This window comes from Cyrtonyx montezumae, unplaced genomic scaffold (assembly GCF_038088225.1).
Source record: "Cyrtonyx montezumae isolate F1298 unplaced genomic scaffold, pur_monq_1.0 scaffold_4, whole genome shotgun sequence".
Classification (NCBI taxonomy): Eukaryota; Metazoa; Chordata; class Aves; order Galliformes; family Odontophoridae; genus Cyrtonyx; species Cyrtonyx montezumae.
Window position 1 is genome coordinate 31642147 of NW_027072045.1, and position 16137 is coordinate 31658283.

The following is a 16137-nucleotide window of genomic DNA, read 5'->3' on the forward strand; positions in this document are numbered from 1 at the left end:
TAGCATGGAATTTGCGTTTTCATTCATTAAGCTCTCATTATGACCTATACTGCTGTTGATGGCTGTGTTTTACATCTTGCTGCACTGCTAATAGTGATGATTGGAGAACATTTACAGCTTTTTACATTTCGTAGTATTGTTAATCAATTATATTCAGCTGACTGACCACTCTGTCACAGGAAAGCAATGTCATGCGCATAATCCTGTTTTGAATTAAATAGAATTGATTAGTGAAAGACAGGATGCAAATGGTTGTTGGTACTCTTTTAGCATGTAGTTTAGAGTCTAGCTGACTTCAATAAGAACAAAACTTCAGGCCATGACTAGATACAGGAGTTAACAGTGGACTCAATTATTAACAACAGCTTTCTCATTTTATACAATTGTTTCCTTTGGTTTGTTTGATCTTCTGTGGTTTATAGAATCTCATATTTGGTCATCTGCATGTCACTCATCAGTAAGTGTTTTTTGTCCTTGGAATGTGTAAGAAGGAAGAGTAGAGATTGCAGCACATGTAGGAAGAGGCAGTTCTGCCTGTGTCCTGTTACTTCCATATGGATGATTTTGCTCAAATGCAAAGCATTGTATCTGTACTTGCAGCAGGACTGTGCTGAGGAGACAAGAGGGAAAGTTGGGATAGCTGCTGTACCCATCCAAGATGCCCATGCACTAAGTCATCCTCACAGCAGAGCTCTGATTCTGTCTGGGTTTGAACAGAACAGCCTCCTTGAAACAGATACAAAGCCCTGAACACCTGCAGCTTCAAGAGTTCCATATTTTATTTTCCATCTGTCAGTTATCCTGTTCTTAATATTTTGTTCCACTTTTGATATTTACCTTTTATTTTTTTCTTTTAAGACTCCTATTTTTAATACACTTAAAAAACAAACAAACAAAAAACAACCAAAAATTATCAGTGTATTCCAGTGCATCTTTTAAGAGACAGATGTGTTGGAGTAGCTGGTGAGAATCATCCAGTCCAGCAGGAAAGGTAAATGAGGAAACTGTGATGAATAACGAGATGGGAGGTTGCAGTTGTTTTTCCTAGCTTCAGACCTTTCACTGAATGTATGTGATACGAGATTTGGGTTTGATCTTTGATCCGATACATATATTTCACTTGAGCTCAGGGGGTCAGTGAAAATCACTTATCAGCTACTGAAAGTGGATGTGTCTTCACTTATATGCTTACAAGCGTGCTTTTTGTCATGTGCAACCAGGAGAAGATGTGGTAGGATGGAGCACTCTAGAATGTGTTGATCAAGTGACTGCAAGCAAGGCTCGCAGTGTCGCTTTATGGGTCTCAGTATTGCTGATGCTGATGTGTTGGCAGCTGGAAAAAGATGTTACTTTGTTACAGGAATCAGCTAAGTAATTCTGTTTAGATGCATAAAGGACTTTGGAAAACATTTACACTGTCAGAGAAGGGATTTTTCCTGCAGTGCTGCACATGATGACGCTTGCAAATGATTCAGTAAAGCTCCTTGTTTTGATAGCTTTCCAATAGCAAGAATGGTTATTAAGAGACTGTGCAATTGGCATTTCCAAGTAGAAGCCAAATTTTCCTGCTTTCACTCAGCACCTAATATGACAAATTCTTTCTGCTATTCATTTCCCAGGGTTCTTTTGATGTGATCATGTCTCCAACCAAAAAGCCCAATGGGCAGTTGGAAGGAGATGGATATGTTTGCAGACCTCCCTCATGCAGAGTGCAATGCACACAGCTGGGGCATGGCCCAGTTTCTGAGTGCATGGCCCATGGGCAGGCTTCCACCTGGACTGGCACTGTTTCTGCCTGCTTGAGCAACTCCTGGGGCATGCTGTTCAACTGCTCCTTCAGGAATTAAGTGGGGGTTTCATCTACATGGTTCCTTGCACAGCTTACTTCTTGTGTGGTTTTTCCAGCCATTTAAATTGGGATTCAATTTTAAGTCTTCCCTTTGGATAACACTTTTAGGAAAAGAAACTCTTGATCACTGCGACAGGGATGGTTCCTCAGGATTGTTGCTTGGGATTCAGGTACTAGATAGTGCAAGCAAACCATCACCATTTCCGCACATCAGGTATTGTGACCTAGCTTGTGGTGTATAATATATTTTAAAAGAGACTTTGAATTTGAGGATTGAACTTTGTTTCTGTTTGCAGAAACTGCCTGCATGGCAGCAGTGCACAGGGAATGTTGGTCATGAGGGAGTCCAGGTCATCACCTGGGGCACCCTGACTATTAGTTGGATATAACAATGTCTATGGACATTGAAAAGCAATATTCCTGTGTATTTTTTTAATAGGGGCTGTGTGTGGATTTATTTATCGTGTACTGCTGACTGTAAATGCTCTTGAAGTTAAGTTGAGGTTCAGAACCCAATTACCTTATTCCCTAAAATGTCTTAAAATGCTGAGAGAGGTTGAGATTGTTTTAGGTATCAGTATACAGTTCTTGATTCCCAAGACATGGGGAAATTAAAGTTTTCTTTTCATGTGAAAGGTCAGAATACTAATGCAGCACAACGCAAACATGTTTGGCTCTCAGGATAACAGATCTTCAGAGATTTTAATCTGTAGTGAATTAATAATTAATGTAATAATGATTTTTCTTGCAGTAGTTCACAGACTTTGCTGAGAAACAAGGGAAAGTGTCTTTTATGCAAATGAATTCAAGGGGTTTCATTTTAAGTTACCGTAATAACCTGTAACTGATCTCCATGTGTTTGATAAAAGACATGTTGCATTGTAGAGATGACTTGTTAGTTCAGTGAGTGTATTGGAAGTATTTTGTGTAGTTTTAGTACAGCCAACCTAAAAAGACAGTGAATGAAGTTAAAGAATGAAGTTAACCTTTGAGTTAAGCAGAAGGTGAAGTGGTACAGTGGCTCTGTTATTAATACCACTCTCTTCTGCTTTCATGTTAATAGTGTTTAAAGGAACAGGTGGTAACTGACTTTAAATGACAGTGAACTACTCCTACGGTCTGCAGTTCTTGTTCACTGATGCAGAAATCTGAGGCCGTAGAGATGATTCACCTTTCAAGGTTGACAGGTTTAAAAAAAAAACAAACAAAAACAAGAGCCACTTTCCCTTTGTATTCAACGGCTGTGAAGTCAATCTAGAAGACTGAGACCAATGTAATTCTTCATACTGGATTAGTCTAGAGTTAAATGCGAAGATGACCACCACGAGTTGTCTGTTTTGCTGCTTCCCTGAGCAGAACCTTGCATTTATTGCTTGTAGCTGTTCCAGCTCATTGCATAGCCAGTAGGTTATGCTGTAGATTTTGCCATATGGTTTTGATGCTCCTTACTGTCAGATAAAATCTCTTTGTTCTTAAAAGAAGAGCAAAAGGAATAGAAATGCATAACATGATTAATTTTTAACCTGGATAAGTAGTGGGAACTAAGATGAAAAGTATTTCATGTTCCCGAAGGTTAGCCAACCTCTCATTATTGGAGCTTATGAAGCAGCATCCCTGGGGAAGAAGGTCATCTCAGAACTGCAGGATTTCCTGTATCTTTTGGTACTGGCTGCATTTGGAGGCAGGGTACTATCTGAGCCATGTGAAAAATTCCTATCAAACTTAAGCATTTTTAAACTTTGGAGTGTTATTCAAGACCTAATTCATACAATTATTTGCAGAAAGCAAATATCAAGCCTGTGGTGGATTATGACTTTAGATGCTTTTTGTTTTTTGCCATTTATAAACTGTTCTTATACAGTGTTCAATATTTATAGTCAATAACCAATACTGAGATTTGCATTTTTGTGCAAGTGTGCTGGCAAGAGAATGTCTAAACCCATGGAATCAATGGTAATACACACTTGGTTTTATTGGCCATTTCTAGGAATTCCTCTTAAAATTATTTGGGCACTTTTTGTTACTTCCAGTGGATTTCTGTCTTTTGCTTACATTCAGGTATAAATCAAATACAATTTGTCCTTTAGAAGCATGTTTATATTGTGTGTACAGCTTTTCTCATGCCCTGGAAGCACTAGTCCTCTGCAGTAATTCCATGCAATTCCTAGTTGCCATGTAATCTAACTGTTGCTATGAAAGGATGAGAAGAATTGCTTGTAGTGACTGCAGAAAAATGCCTTTGACCTTTGGGGAGTTATTAATTACTGAACTGAGGCTCGAGGGACATTAACAGAAATCAGTCACCTTTTTTCCTCCCATTTGCTGACTGCAGAGGTATCTCCAGTTGCACAGTTCTGACCTTTCTGTGTTGATGGTCACTGTCCATCTGAATTCAGCCAGCAGTGTGTGCTGAAGGCCTGAAAAGTAGCAACCCTAACATTAACTGAATCTGTAGCAGAGCTCTGACAGTGTTTATCGGATGCTTTGTCAGCACCTCTGTAAATAGCCGCAGGGGGAGTTCAGCACCTTGCCTTGGTTGCAGTGTGGGGGTCTGAACACGAGGCACATGTTGACAAACTCAGTCGGGCCACACACTCAGTCCAATCACACAGTTAGGAAACATTTCACAATGAATTCTTCCAGAAACGCTAATTTGGCTTCTGCCTTGGTAATAATGCCTATTTTTCTTCCCTTTTTTTCTTTTTTTTGCATGAACTCCCTGATTTTGTACATCTGTGCTGAGGTGTGTAGATTGATTGACTCCTTACTTGTGTTCTTTCTGTCTCCAAGGTGACTCTGGAGGTGACAATGTCAGTGTTGATTCCTGATCTGTTTCTTCATGTTCATTATCTCTTGCTGGCTTGATGATGTTTGATTTAAGTTGGCTGTGACTTGGAAGCCACTTCAAGGTGACACAAAGTTATCTCAGTTAAATTCCTCCCTGGCTCACCCCAGACTTCCCTAGAATGGATGAGAAGGGCTTCCTAGCCCTCCTAGCAGGTGGTGACTGTGTACAGACTCAGTGTGCCTACAGCAGCTGGAACCCTAAGGTTTTCTTTACACTTTACACCAAAACCATGTGCAGACCCATGGATGTTTTCTCTGTATGCGCTGTCATGCTGAATGATTTATGAACCTTCCTTTCCATGCACATAGAGTCCAGTTCAACTCCATCTAGGGATCCCAGGTGAGTTAATAGATAGATTTATGTGAAGTAATATGTTTTCTCAGAGAGAAGGTCTAATGTCACTGTTCTGATTTAGAAACAAGATTTGTTTGGCAGGGCTTTTTTTTTTTCCAGTTGTTCTCTCAATAAGTTCAGCCTTGATGCTGAAATTTTCCTGCTGTCAAACAAATGTAGGGAATCTTGTTAGGGGTTGTAGATGTTAACAGAATGTGCTTTGTTTTCTTTCTTTCTCATCAAACAACTTTATGCTGAGTGCTGTTTGGGTGTCACAACATTCTTTTGATTTTTAAATTCCTTCTCATCTTCTAGATGTACTTATTTATCCTGAGGATTTCTAAGTTTCTTAGAAGAGACCGTGTGTGTGAAATGAACTGTGTTCATTATTTGAAAGAGCCACTATGTTACTCTGGAGCTTTTTTTAATGAAGTTGTTAGAGAGTCTGTCTTCTCAGACAGTCTTCTCAGTTTTCTTGGTCTACTTAATATCTTTCACCTTCCTCTAGGCCTACTCCATGCAGTCATTTAAGCTCTCTGTGCATTTTCTGACTTGATTTCCACTTGTCTTGTTTGCAGTGCCAGTGGTGCTCTCAAGCCTCTTCTGCTGCGTGAAGGCACAACTTTCAGGGAGGAAGCAGACTTTAGCAAGAGCAGGAGTGCACTCTGTTCCAACGTGGAGTTATTATAAAATATAGGACTATCTCATACTGGGTGAGATAGTCCTATATTTTGGATCTCTGGTGCTCAGGATGAGATTTCTTCTTAACATCTGGGGAGTAGCGGCTGCATTGCACCTGAAACAGGGATTAATATCCAATGCTTACAAATGTTTTATGTTCTCAGAAGTAACTATGGGCATTCTTAGTGCTCAGAAAAGTGGCTAATCCTCCTTTTAAGTCTTACTAAGCTGTTGACCTTACTGATCCTATTGGTTGGTGAACTTCTCAGGTTAATAATACATTAAAAAAAATAAACACCCTTATCTTCTATGCTGTTTCAATTTTCTGCTTTAGTCTCCAGTATCATGCCTCTGCCGTAATATGTCTAGAAGGAGTGTTCTCTTCTTTTACCATTTTTCTTGAGGACAAGCTGACAATAATCACATATGGTTTATGCACTGGAAAATCCTTGTGTTGTATTCTTACAACCTCATAGAGCTCATAACCTTTTCACAAAACATGTGAGAAGGTGAGGGAGAAAGAGATGCCACTGAGTTAGTAAAATAGCATTGCTACATCCTTTAAAAATAGCCTTCAGCATTTTTCTGACAAATAAATAGTTACGTAGCATTTACGTTAGTGTCAACTCCATTCTTGGAATTTCTGGAGTCTTGCTACTGTAGTTAGTACTCACATAGAGGTTTAAAATGCTGGGCTCCCAGAAAAATTGCTTCAGTAGAAGCTGCACAGCCTATGAGTGAGAGTGTAAGTGAATATGCGGGGAGTTGACTCTTGAGCAACATGTGTAGCTACTTTTGGATGATAGTGGGCAGTTAATGTTTTAAAATTCCGGTCCATTTGGTAGTTGGCAAGCCCTTAATGTTACTGAGACTTAGACAACTTGTGTTTTCAGGATCTCTCTTATCCTTTTCCATCTTGGTGTCTCATGCTTTTAAAGATTTTTTTCTACCAAGTGAGAAGCTGTCATTTATTGAGTGCGGAAATAATTGGTTCACCTTTTCTAACAATTGCATGCACTGAAGTAGAAGCTGCAGAATATATAATTTCTATCCTTCTGTCATTGGTTCACTTCCTTCATTGACTTTGTATGTTTTAGTCAACTTATCTGCTGGTATTTATTGCATTAACTTTTATTTATGTGGGAGAAGTGTAGTTAGTCTATTGAAATGGCACTTTTGTCCAAGAACGGAAAGTCCTTCATGGACAACAGGTTGGCCATGAGCCAGCAGTGTGCCCTGGTGGCCAAGAAGGCCAATGGGATCCTGGGGCATGTTAAAAAGAGCATGGCCAGCAGGTCGAGGGAGGTGATCTTTCTACTCTATTTTTCCCTGGTCAGGCCTTGCCTAGAATATTGCGTCCAGTTCTGAACTTCCTGGTACAAAAAGACAGGGATCTCCTTGAAGGAGTCCAGCAGAGGGCTACAAAGATGATAAAGGGCATGGAGCAACTCCCTTACAAGGAAAGACTGAGAGATCTGGGGCTGTTCAGCCTTGAGAAAGGAAGACTCAGAGGGGATCTTATCCACATCTATAAATATCTAAGGTGCAGGATGCAAAGGGATGAGGCTGAACTCTTCTCAGCAGTATGTGGTGATTGGACAAGGGGAAATGGTCACAAACTGAAGCAGAGGAAGTTGTGCACAAATGTGCATGGGAACTTCTTCACAGTGCAGTGACAGAGCACTGGCATAGGCTGCACAGAGAGGTGATGCAGCCTGCAACAACTGGATAGAAAATACTGAGGTTAGCCTTCCATCAGTAGCAGAAAGCATTCCATTCAGGTCACGGAGTATTTCTGAGACATATCTGAGGATTGGAAGGTGCAGTCTCTTGCTCAGTGCAGGGCTAAATTCAAAGGTAGACTGAGTTGCTCTAGGCCTTGTCCAGCTGTGTCTGACTATTTCCAAGGATGGACAGTCTGTCATACCTCAGGGCAAGCTAGTCCCAGTGCATTAAGAATGCTTTTTTTTTTTTGTTAAACATATTTAAGCTATAGTAAAAGTCCAACTCTTTCTTTTCCATTGGATGACTGAAGAAAGCAATTAGAGATTCTCCTTGCAGTTCTCTAAGTTGCTCCAAATATTAAAGGCTCTGTCAGTTCATTTGTCACCTGCAATTTGTTGTATTCATCTGGAAAGGCACTTAGTTACTTCTGTTTGATTGCTTTCAGCAGAGCAGTGTGATCTGGTACTTCATTGTGCTTGAAAACATGGACGCAAGATGAAAACATATTTGATAGAGCATGAGCTGAGCATCAGGGAAGCAGTAACGAGCTCCTATCCAGCAATACAGTGGGACGTGAGAGAGTATATTTGTGAGTTGTCTATTGTTGGTTTTTAATTGATTTTTTTCATCTCTATTGCCTTTATTCTTTTTTTCCATCTTCCTCTGCTTTTCCTTTGAATGCTATCTTAGAAAGGAAGTCATTCCATGCAAAAATGCATGGAAGCTTGTGGTTTTAACAAGGAACATTGCTCAGATTTTTTACATTTTACTGGATGAAGTGGGATTCGATTAGGGTGATGCAGAACCACACCTTGACTGGAGGGTGTGGTTGGGAGGTTGTTGCTCACTATAAGGGAAGGAGATGAGCTTTCCATTTAGAGGATTTGTTCCTGCTTCATTTTGTATATATGTGAGCTCATAGTTTACATGAAGTCAGCTGATTTTCCCAGAACGGGAAAGCAAACTTCAAGTTGTCCTGTGTTGAGCATTGATCTGAGGAAGACTGTTTAAATGTCTGCCTGTGTTTCCACCTTATTTAGACAAATATTTCTATCATAGAGTGGTTAAAAAATCTGTTCTCCTGGTATATTGAGTAATTAAAGCCAATCTTCTTGCAGATTTACTTTGGTTTATTTTCTAGTAAATTCCTCAGATTCTTCGCTCAAAATCTCTTATCAGCTTTCTAGGTCTAATGTTCTATGGCTTTAGAATTCTCACCCATGTGTATATTCCAAAATTGCAGTTCTGCTATAAAGTCATCCTGTAGGGAGCTCTTGAGGTTTTCTTGACCTCGTTTATGCAGCAGTAAATTTTCAAATCTCATTCATCCCATGATTTCTCTGTGACTAAATATTTCAGTCACCCATCCCACAAGCTAATTTTACGAAGCTGAAGTGTAATGGAAAAAATCTGTTGCAATTAAAGGTATAATAAACTATTAAACTTGAACAAATGAACTGATGGTCTTGTGAGGGGAGATCAAGCTTGTAAAACCTATTGTTCCCTGTTAAGATAATGAGCATTTCCCCACTTTGGTCCATGTGGCTGTTCTGCATGGCCCTCATTGATCTTGGAATTGTGGCTTCCTCTTTTTTAGTTTATGTATTTCATTAAAGAAATATGTTCTGTTTGTAGTGTACAAAAACTTAATCTTCTTGTGGAGTGAAAAAGTGTTCGTTTTTTCACCAAACAGCCTTAGTGTAAAATGGGAATAACAGTGAAAACTCCTCTTTCTGAAGTTAAGAGTCGTTGCATTAAATCAAGTGCAATGGCTGTAGCTTCTAAATCAAACCCATCAAAAACAATAAAAGCACATTTCAAAGATTATATCACAGCTTCCATCGCTCACTTACTTCCTAGTTGCTTAGCAGATGAATTCCCTTGGAAGGCAACTCTTCCTTTAAGTTCATGTTTGATACCTTCTTTCTCAGTATCAGTTCAGTATTACCCATCAAGTAAACATATACAGCTCCTCTGGGTTTCCATAAGGATAGAAGTTCAATTTGCAGGAAGAAGATACCTCTTTCATTTTCCAGTCCAAGTGTTCTTTGTTTTTTGAACACTACAAAAATCCCTAGGTCCAGTGCTGTGCTGAAATGTCTTGGACAAAATTAGGATTCAAATTCTGCAGGAAAATATTCTAAAACTATTCTATTCATCCTAATTTTGTCTATTTCTTTAGTGTGCAATCTTGATTGTTTTTTAAATTACTCGTATCAATTCCGTTCTTTCAAGTACTATGATGACTGAGTATCCCTAGTGTGAGCAGAGGGAAAGAAAGAGGAAAGAAAAGCAATTGCATGATATTGTCTTCATCATTCATTAAATGTTTAGATAATTAAGCTAGGGGTTAAAATTCAGCAATTATTCCCATTTCCACAGTTGCTGCACTGTGCCAACATAAGCTTTGACAGGGAATTAACTTTATTTTTAGAGCCACTGCAACATCTGTTGAGGATCCTGTGTTCATCACAGCACTGCAACTGAGAAATATTTTCTTTCAGTATGCGTCAGTATTACTTCTGCTCCTTTTTAACTGACTGTGGGGGAAAAAAAATTACAAGTAATTAAAAAAAGTTTAAAAATAAGAAATAATTAAAAGTTATTCTTTGTTAGGCTTTGTGCAGTGTTAGTGCACAGGGTGGAGGCCATACAGCAATCTTCATGTTAATCCCTCTTAAAATCTGCAGAATTGTTTGGATTGACTTCCTCAGGTGTGACCTGTTTTTACTGCAAAATGGGAGCATACTGGAGGGAAATAGACTTGGTGTAACAGGCAGGGAGTGTGCTTTGCGAGGAAGGAAACAGGACATAGCATTAAACCAATTCATTGTGAAAAACATCACAGAAAGGTATCCTTGTTGGAGCTCAAAGGAATTTAGATATGTGTATGAGAAGGTTTTCCTTTTCCACTAGATAGCTAGAAATGCAAAGAACAAATGCTTGGATTAGATCACTGTTCATCTACTGAACTTCATGGCATCATCTCAGATCAAAACCAATTCACTCTTTTTTTTCCTCTTTATTCTACATAAGTCAATAAGAAAACAATTACTGAAATTAACAGATGACAAAAACATCAAATCTGATTTTACTGTCTTTTTAAATGTTCCTTCTTACCTCCTTTGGATTTCCTTGAAATGAAAGAGGATGTTTATATGAGAACAGGTTGCTTGGGGGAGCAGATGATAATGAGAGATAAAGTGAGACATTTAAACCCAAACGTAGGGAGTTTGACTTTTATTGTTTTTGTTTCTCTTGAAAGACAATGGCAAGCATGAATAGGCAAAAAGTTATGAGGAACTTATTCCTTAAAGGCATTATCTTTAAACAGCAAAGATGTGAACTTGATTAGAATTAGGAAGTACTGACCTGTAAACCAAATGCATTGTTTGGGGAGGAAAAAAGCAAGTTAGACTCAGGGAGCTCTATAGCTTCTTTTAAAAGCCTTTCTTTAAGAATTTTTTTTCAGCTGGGGAAGAACCTGAATAGTACCTAACACTTTCACTGCAATGCTTTTTCTATTTTTTTGGCAAGACGTATTAACTGTAGGAAAAACAGTGCAATGCTGTACTTCATTTAGGTTACTCAATTACTTTTTATAGTTCAAAGCCATTCAATTTGGATGCATCATGTTTGTAAGAATCATTTCTTTGGTTACCAGTACAGCGGCTTGATGACCCAAGTGTCTTCATTCATCTTACATGTTTATGTCTTCAAATCTTCTTGTCAATACTCTGTTGTTAATCACTTCCTCATATGTTATGAAACTGTGGGAAAGATACCAAGTTCTGGGATAACATTAATTTCCTGACCCTTTCAATTTGTCTGCTGTGTTTAAACTCACTACATTGCTGGAATCCTAACATCATATTCTATAGAGCAGTCACACTGCTCTAAAACACTGGTCTGAATATGATGTGCTGCCTTGGTACACCTCTAAATTCCTTTTTAGTAGATGACATTGATGTCCACAGTGTGTTAGTTGGGGAGGAGGGGGACATTGTCATAGTGCTTTTTTTCCTTCTTTTTCCTTTTCACCATTGAAATACATATCTCAAGTTGCATGTGGTTCTGTCATTATCCAGCACAGGGTACTGAGCTGAATCTCCCGACTGTCAATCAGATGTTGTCTCTTTGGCTTTGACTGGCATTTTTATGAAGCTACTAATAAGTTCCATGCCTGGTTCTGTCAAAGCAGCATTGTCTGTCTCTGCACAGTGAGGCGTAGATTAAATTGTTATTAGTATAACTGCGCAAAGGAAGTAATCTTGGTCTATAACACTTCACCTTGTTACCCAGGGCTTAATCAAGATCTTTACACACTGTAAAGCTCATTGTTTTGGTTGACAGCAATTGTGACAGAAAATGGCTTGCTGTTTATCTCTACTTATGTTATTTTCAGTCAGTGTTTAGATTTTCTTTTTCTTGAGACATTACTGTATTAAAAGAGCTTAAAGACTTTTGTGCCTTGTAATTGTTTCTTTCCTTAAAGAAAAAATGATCACTGAGGAGTGGGTTACTTTTAATTCTTTTCTTACAAAGCCTTGGGGGTAATTGTGAACTTTGCCCTGACTCAGACGCAAGAGAGTAAGGGCTGCTTGTAAATAGGGAAAACATATTTTGTTCATTCTATCCTACATGGTGTAGCATTTTCCATTCTTCTTGACTTAAATTTGAGGAGCTTAAAAACATTTCTGAGAATTTTAAGGGCTGCTGTTTCTTTCCTAGCTGGGAAACGGCCTTTTAAAAGCAACAACAATGAAAAAAGACTATGAATGCTTCATTCCTTTGTGTATAATTGAAGCTAATGGCATGCTGATGTCTATGGTAGATGTTGACATAAAGGAATAAATGCATCTTCCCTCATAACAGTGATGGCATTTTGGACATGTACTGTCTTGCAGTTTAATGTGGTTGAATTGTTAATCCAGATGGCTTGCACTGTAGACCCTTTTAAAAGATAACATGATGCTTGCTGACATATACTTAAAAGAAGAAATGTTTAAAGGTAATGGAGCTAGAAGAGAGTTGGAACAAATATTTTCAGGTTTTGTTACTTTGCTTTATGTGACACTGTGAATGTCAAATCTGAGTTAGGACTTATGAAAAATAAATCTCTGTGAAGTTTGAGAAGACTGAAGAATGTAAAAACTCTCCTAGAAAAGAGGAGGAGAAATCAAATGGAGAAGAAAAGAAAGAGCAGCCAACCAGTTTAACTTAAAGATACTACAGCATATGTTTGGGCCTTGCAGTGTGGGAGTGGAACACACTGGTAAACAGCAGCGAAGATGGAAGTGTGAAAGACAGAAACTTTCTTTTTTTTTTTGTCTCAAAGCTTGCTTTGTGAGGCCTTTCTGGTGATAAGACTCTAAGTGAGAACTGCAGGCTATCTAGGTGGGTGTCACCGTGCCATGGTGCCTCTGCTTACTGTTGTAAAGACAAGCAGAAGCAGGGACAAGCCTGTCTTTTTCAGGGTTCAGCTTGGAGAAGCTGATCACTGCAAAAGACAATAATGCTTGGGCATGGCAATGAAGGTACCACTCCCTGCTGGCTTATCTGTTGGGCCAGGTATGTCACAGTAACAGAGAGAAAAGAAAAAAAAAAAACCTGAGAAACAGGGGATAAAAGGCCTTCACTAAACTAACGACTTTGGAGAAGAACTGCCAAAGAAAACATCTTTGACTGAGAACTCCCGAAGAGCAAACGGAGAATTCCCTGAGGGGAGAAACTCTTCGTACAAACCCTTTGGCCTGCTTGCTGTGAAGCTTCCTGGCTTTCTCCCATCCCCACACGGTGACCAGAGAGTTCCAGAGATCAACAGACTATGAACCTCACCGGATCCATGGTGGTGATTATATATCTCTTGCTTTCTATCAAGACTCCTTGCCTTTTATCTCTTTTCTATCGCTCACCTTCCCTTCCCCATATCCCTAAGCAACTAGTATTTGTAATAAACTGGTTGGGCTAACATTTGACCCGTTGTGTCTTAATCTTGCCCTCGGGTATACACATAATCAAAGAACCTCATCTCCCTCCTTTATATTGGAGCGTGACAGGAAGCTGGCAGCAAAAGAAGTCTTGTACTACTCTAAGAGGACTAACTAACTACTCTAATATCCTTCTATGACAGATTAATGGACCTTGTGGAGGAAAGAAGAGGTAAATGTAGAATACTGCATCTGTGTTTCACTGAAGGTTTGTATGCTGTTTGCTGTGGCATTCGCAAACACAAGTTAAGGAAACATGTCAGTGTGAGGCAGAAAGTGTTTAGCAGTTGTACACTAAGAGATGGGAGCAGTCAGATGGATTTAGAAACCAGCCACTTTCCAGTAAGGCTGTTGAAGCATGAGAATTGGTCCCTGGGACACTTCTCATCCATCCCTGAGGTCTTCTGCGTAGGCCGGATAAATGTACACCACCAGGTATTGGCAGAGAGGTTTCTGCTTTTATTCTGAGCCTTGTAAGTTAACTTCGTGTTATGAACTTAGACCTTCATTGGCTGCTGGTCTTTGTGCTTGTATTTTTATAGTTCTAATTGGAATCCAGAATGTTAGCTCCAGAGAGCAGAACTCCCGTGTTCTGGAGCAAACGTGACATTTTTAAAAAAACCTTAAAGATTATTACATAATGTGACGTAGAACTTTTACCTTAAACAAAGTACCCTGAACAAAACTGCTAATACAAAGATGGTGACAAAGGAGCATGGTTGGTTGTATGTGACTTGAAAATAACCAATTCAATTTCCTGATTAGGTGAATGAATTTCCTCGATGTTACACTTGATTAATTTATACCCATTTCATTCTCTGAGACTATTACGACTTAATAGAACAAAATGAGTAAATTCTCTTTGAATGTATGTGTAATGTTTACTAAGTAACGTACCAAGTAGTTTAATTAGGATTGAATTCCTGCCACGTCAAATACACTATTCTCGTATTATTACAGTTTGTTGCTTTTCAACACCATAAATTACAATGTAATTTAAAGATCTGCTTTGTGAGGGCAAGGGCAAGTATTAGGGGACATACAGCAACTTATTTCACTCTTCTTTCTCCTTAATTTAATCTTCATAATGTTATTTGCTTCCATGCCAATCAATATAAGCATTTTTCCTCCGCAGATACATCTGTTTCCTATGCTGTCTTTACACCAAACAGTAAAAGTCAGTTGTTATTGTACAATGAGTATGAAAGAATGCTGCAGCTATTCATTACCATTATTCAGCTACTTGTCTACTTTTAATTTCCACCTATTTTTACTTTCAAGTTTGAGTGCTTTTGAATGAATGCACGTAACAATAGTCCCAACATGTTAAAAATGATTAAAACTAGTTGTAGAATGAAGAATATTAATTACATTCCCTTTGGGAAATTGCAGAAATGATAATGACTTTCATATACTTTAGCTCTCCTGATGTTTACACTTGAACAAAGATCATTATATTTTCTATGTCTGAATGCAGAGCACAGTTTTGTTATTTCAGTATCCCGGGTCTGTTCTCTAACAGTTATCTTTGTTTCCTGCCCATAATTTGGGAAATTCTTGCAAGAATTTCTTTTCAGTCCACTTAGTGTTTGTTTTTCTGTGTTGAAATAATTGCCAGGTATGGATCTGAAGTGAATTAATGATTATCTCTGTAAGTAATATTTAACAAATTAGATAGATGAATGAATATTTATGGAGAGTATGGCCACTGGGCTCTAGAGACTACCATCAGAAATCAGAACTATAAATACTGTTAATTCCTTAGAACAAGAAATGAGATGGATGAGGCAGGAAATTAGCATGGCTGAGCAGGGACCTGCTAATCAGTGAGGGGGAAAATGGGAAAGTACAAGCAGTAGAAGCAGGGCTGGACGTCCTGGAGAAAACATAGAGATATTGTCCAGATGTGCAGGGATGGAGTCAGGAAAGCACAGATGAAACAACTGCTGTCTAACAGGACAGATTGTTCCTGATCAATCTGTTGGCCTTCTGTAAGGGTGTGATGGTATCGGTGGACAGAAGGAAGAGCAATTGATGTCATCTGCTTGGACTTGTGCAAGGCCTTTATTGTAGTCCCACACCACATCCTTATTTTAAGTTGGAGAGAAATGAATTTGAAGGCTGAACTGTTTGGTGGATAAAGAGTTGGTTGAATGACTGCTGGCAAAAGTTTGTTGTCAGTGGCCCTATGTGCAGGTGGAGGCCAGTCATGAACAGTGTCCCCCAGGGATCCAGCTTGATACTGGTGCTCTGCAATTTATTTATCAATGACATAGACAGTGGAATTGAGTGTACTTTCAACAAGTTTGGTGATGGCACCAAGGTGAGAGGTGCAGTTGACACAATAGAAGGCAAGGACAGCATCCAGGGGGATGTGAGTGGGCTTGAAAAGGGGTCACGTGAGGACTGAACGAAGTTTAATAAGGGCAAGTGCAATATGTTGCACTTAGATAGTGGCAATCTCAGATATGAGTACAGACTGGAAGATGAACTCCTGGAGAACAGCCCTGCAGGTAAGGAGTTAAGGGTCCTGATGGGTGAAAGTCTGGACATGAGCAGTAGAGTGTTCTTACAGGCCAGAAGGCCAATGCTATCCTGGTATCACCTGGATGTAGCTGGTGAGTAACCTAACAAGGGATTGGCATCATTCAGTGCACAGAGGACAGAGAACCACAGCTACTGCATGTGCTATCAGCACTCAGAAGGAGGCA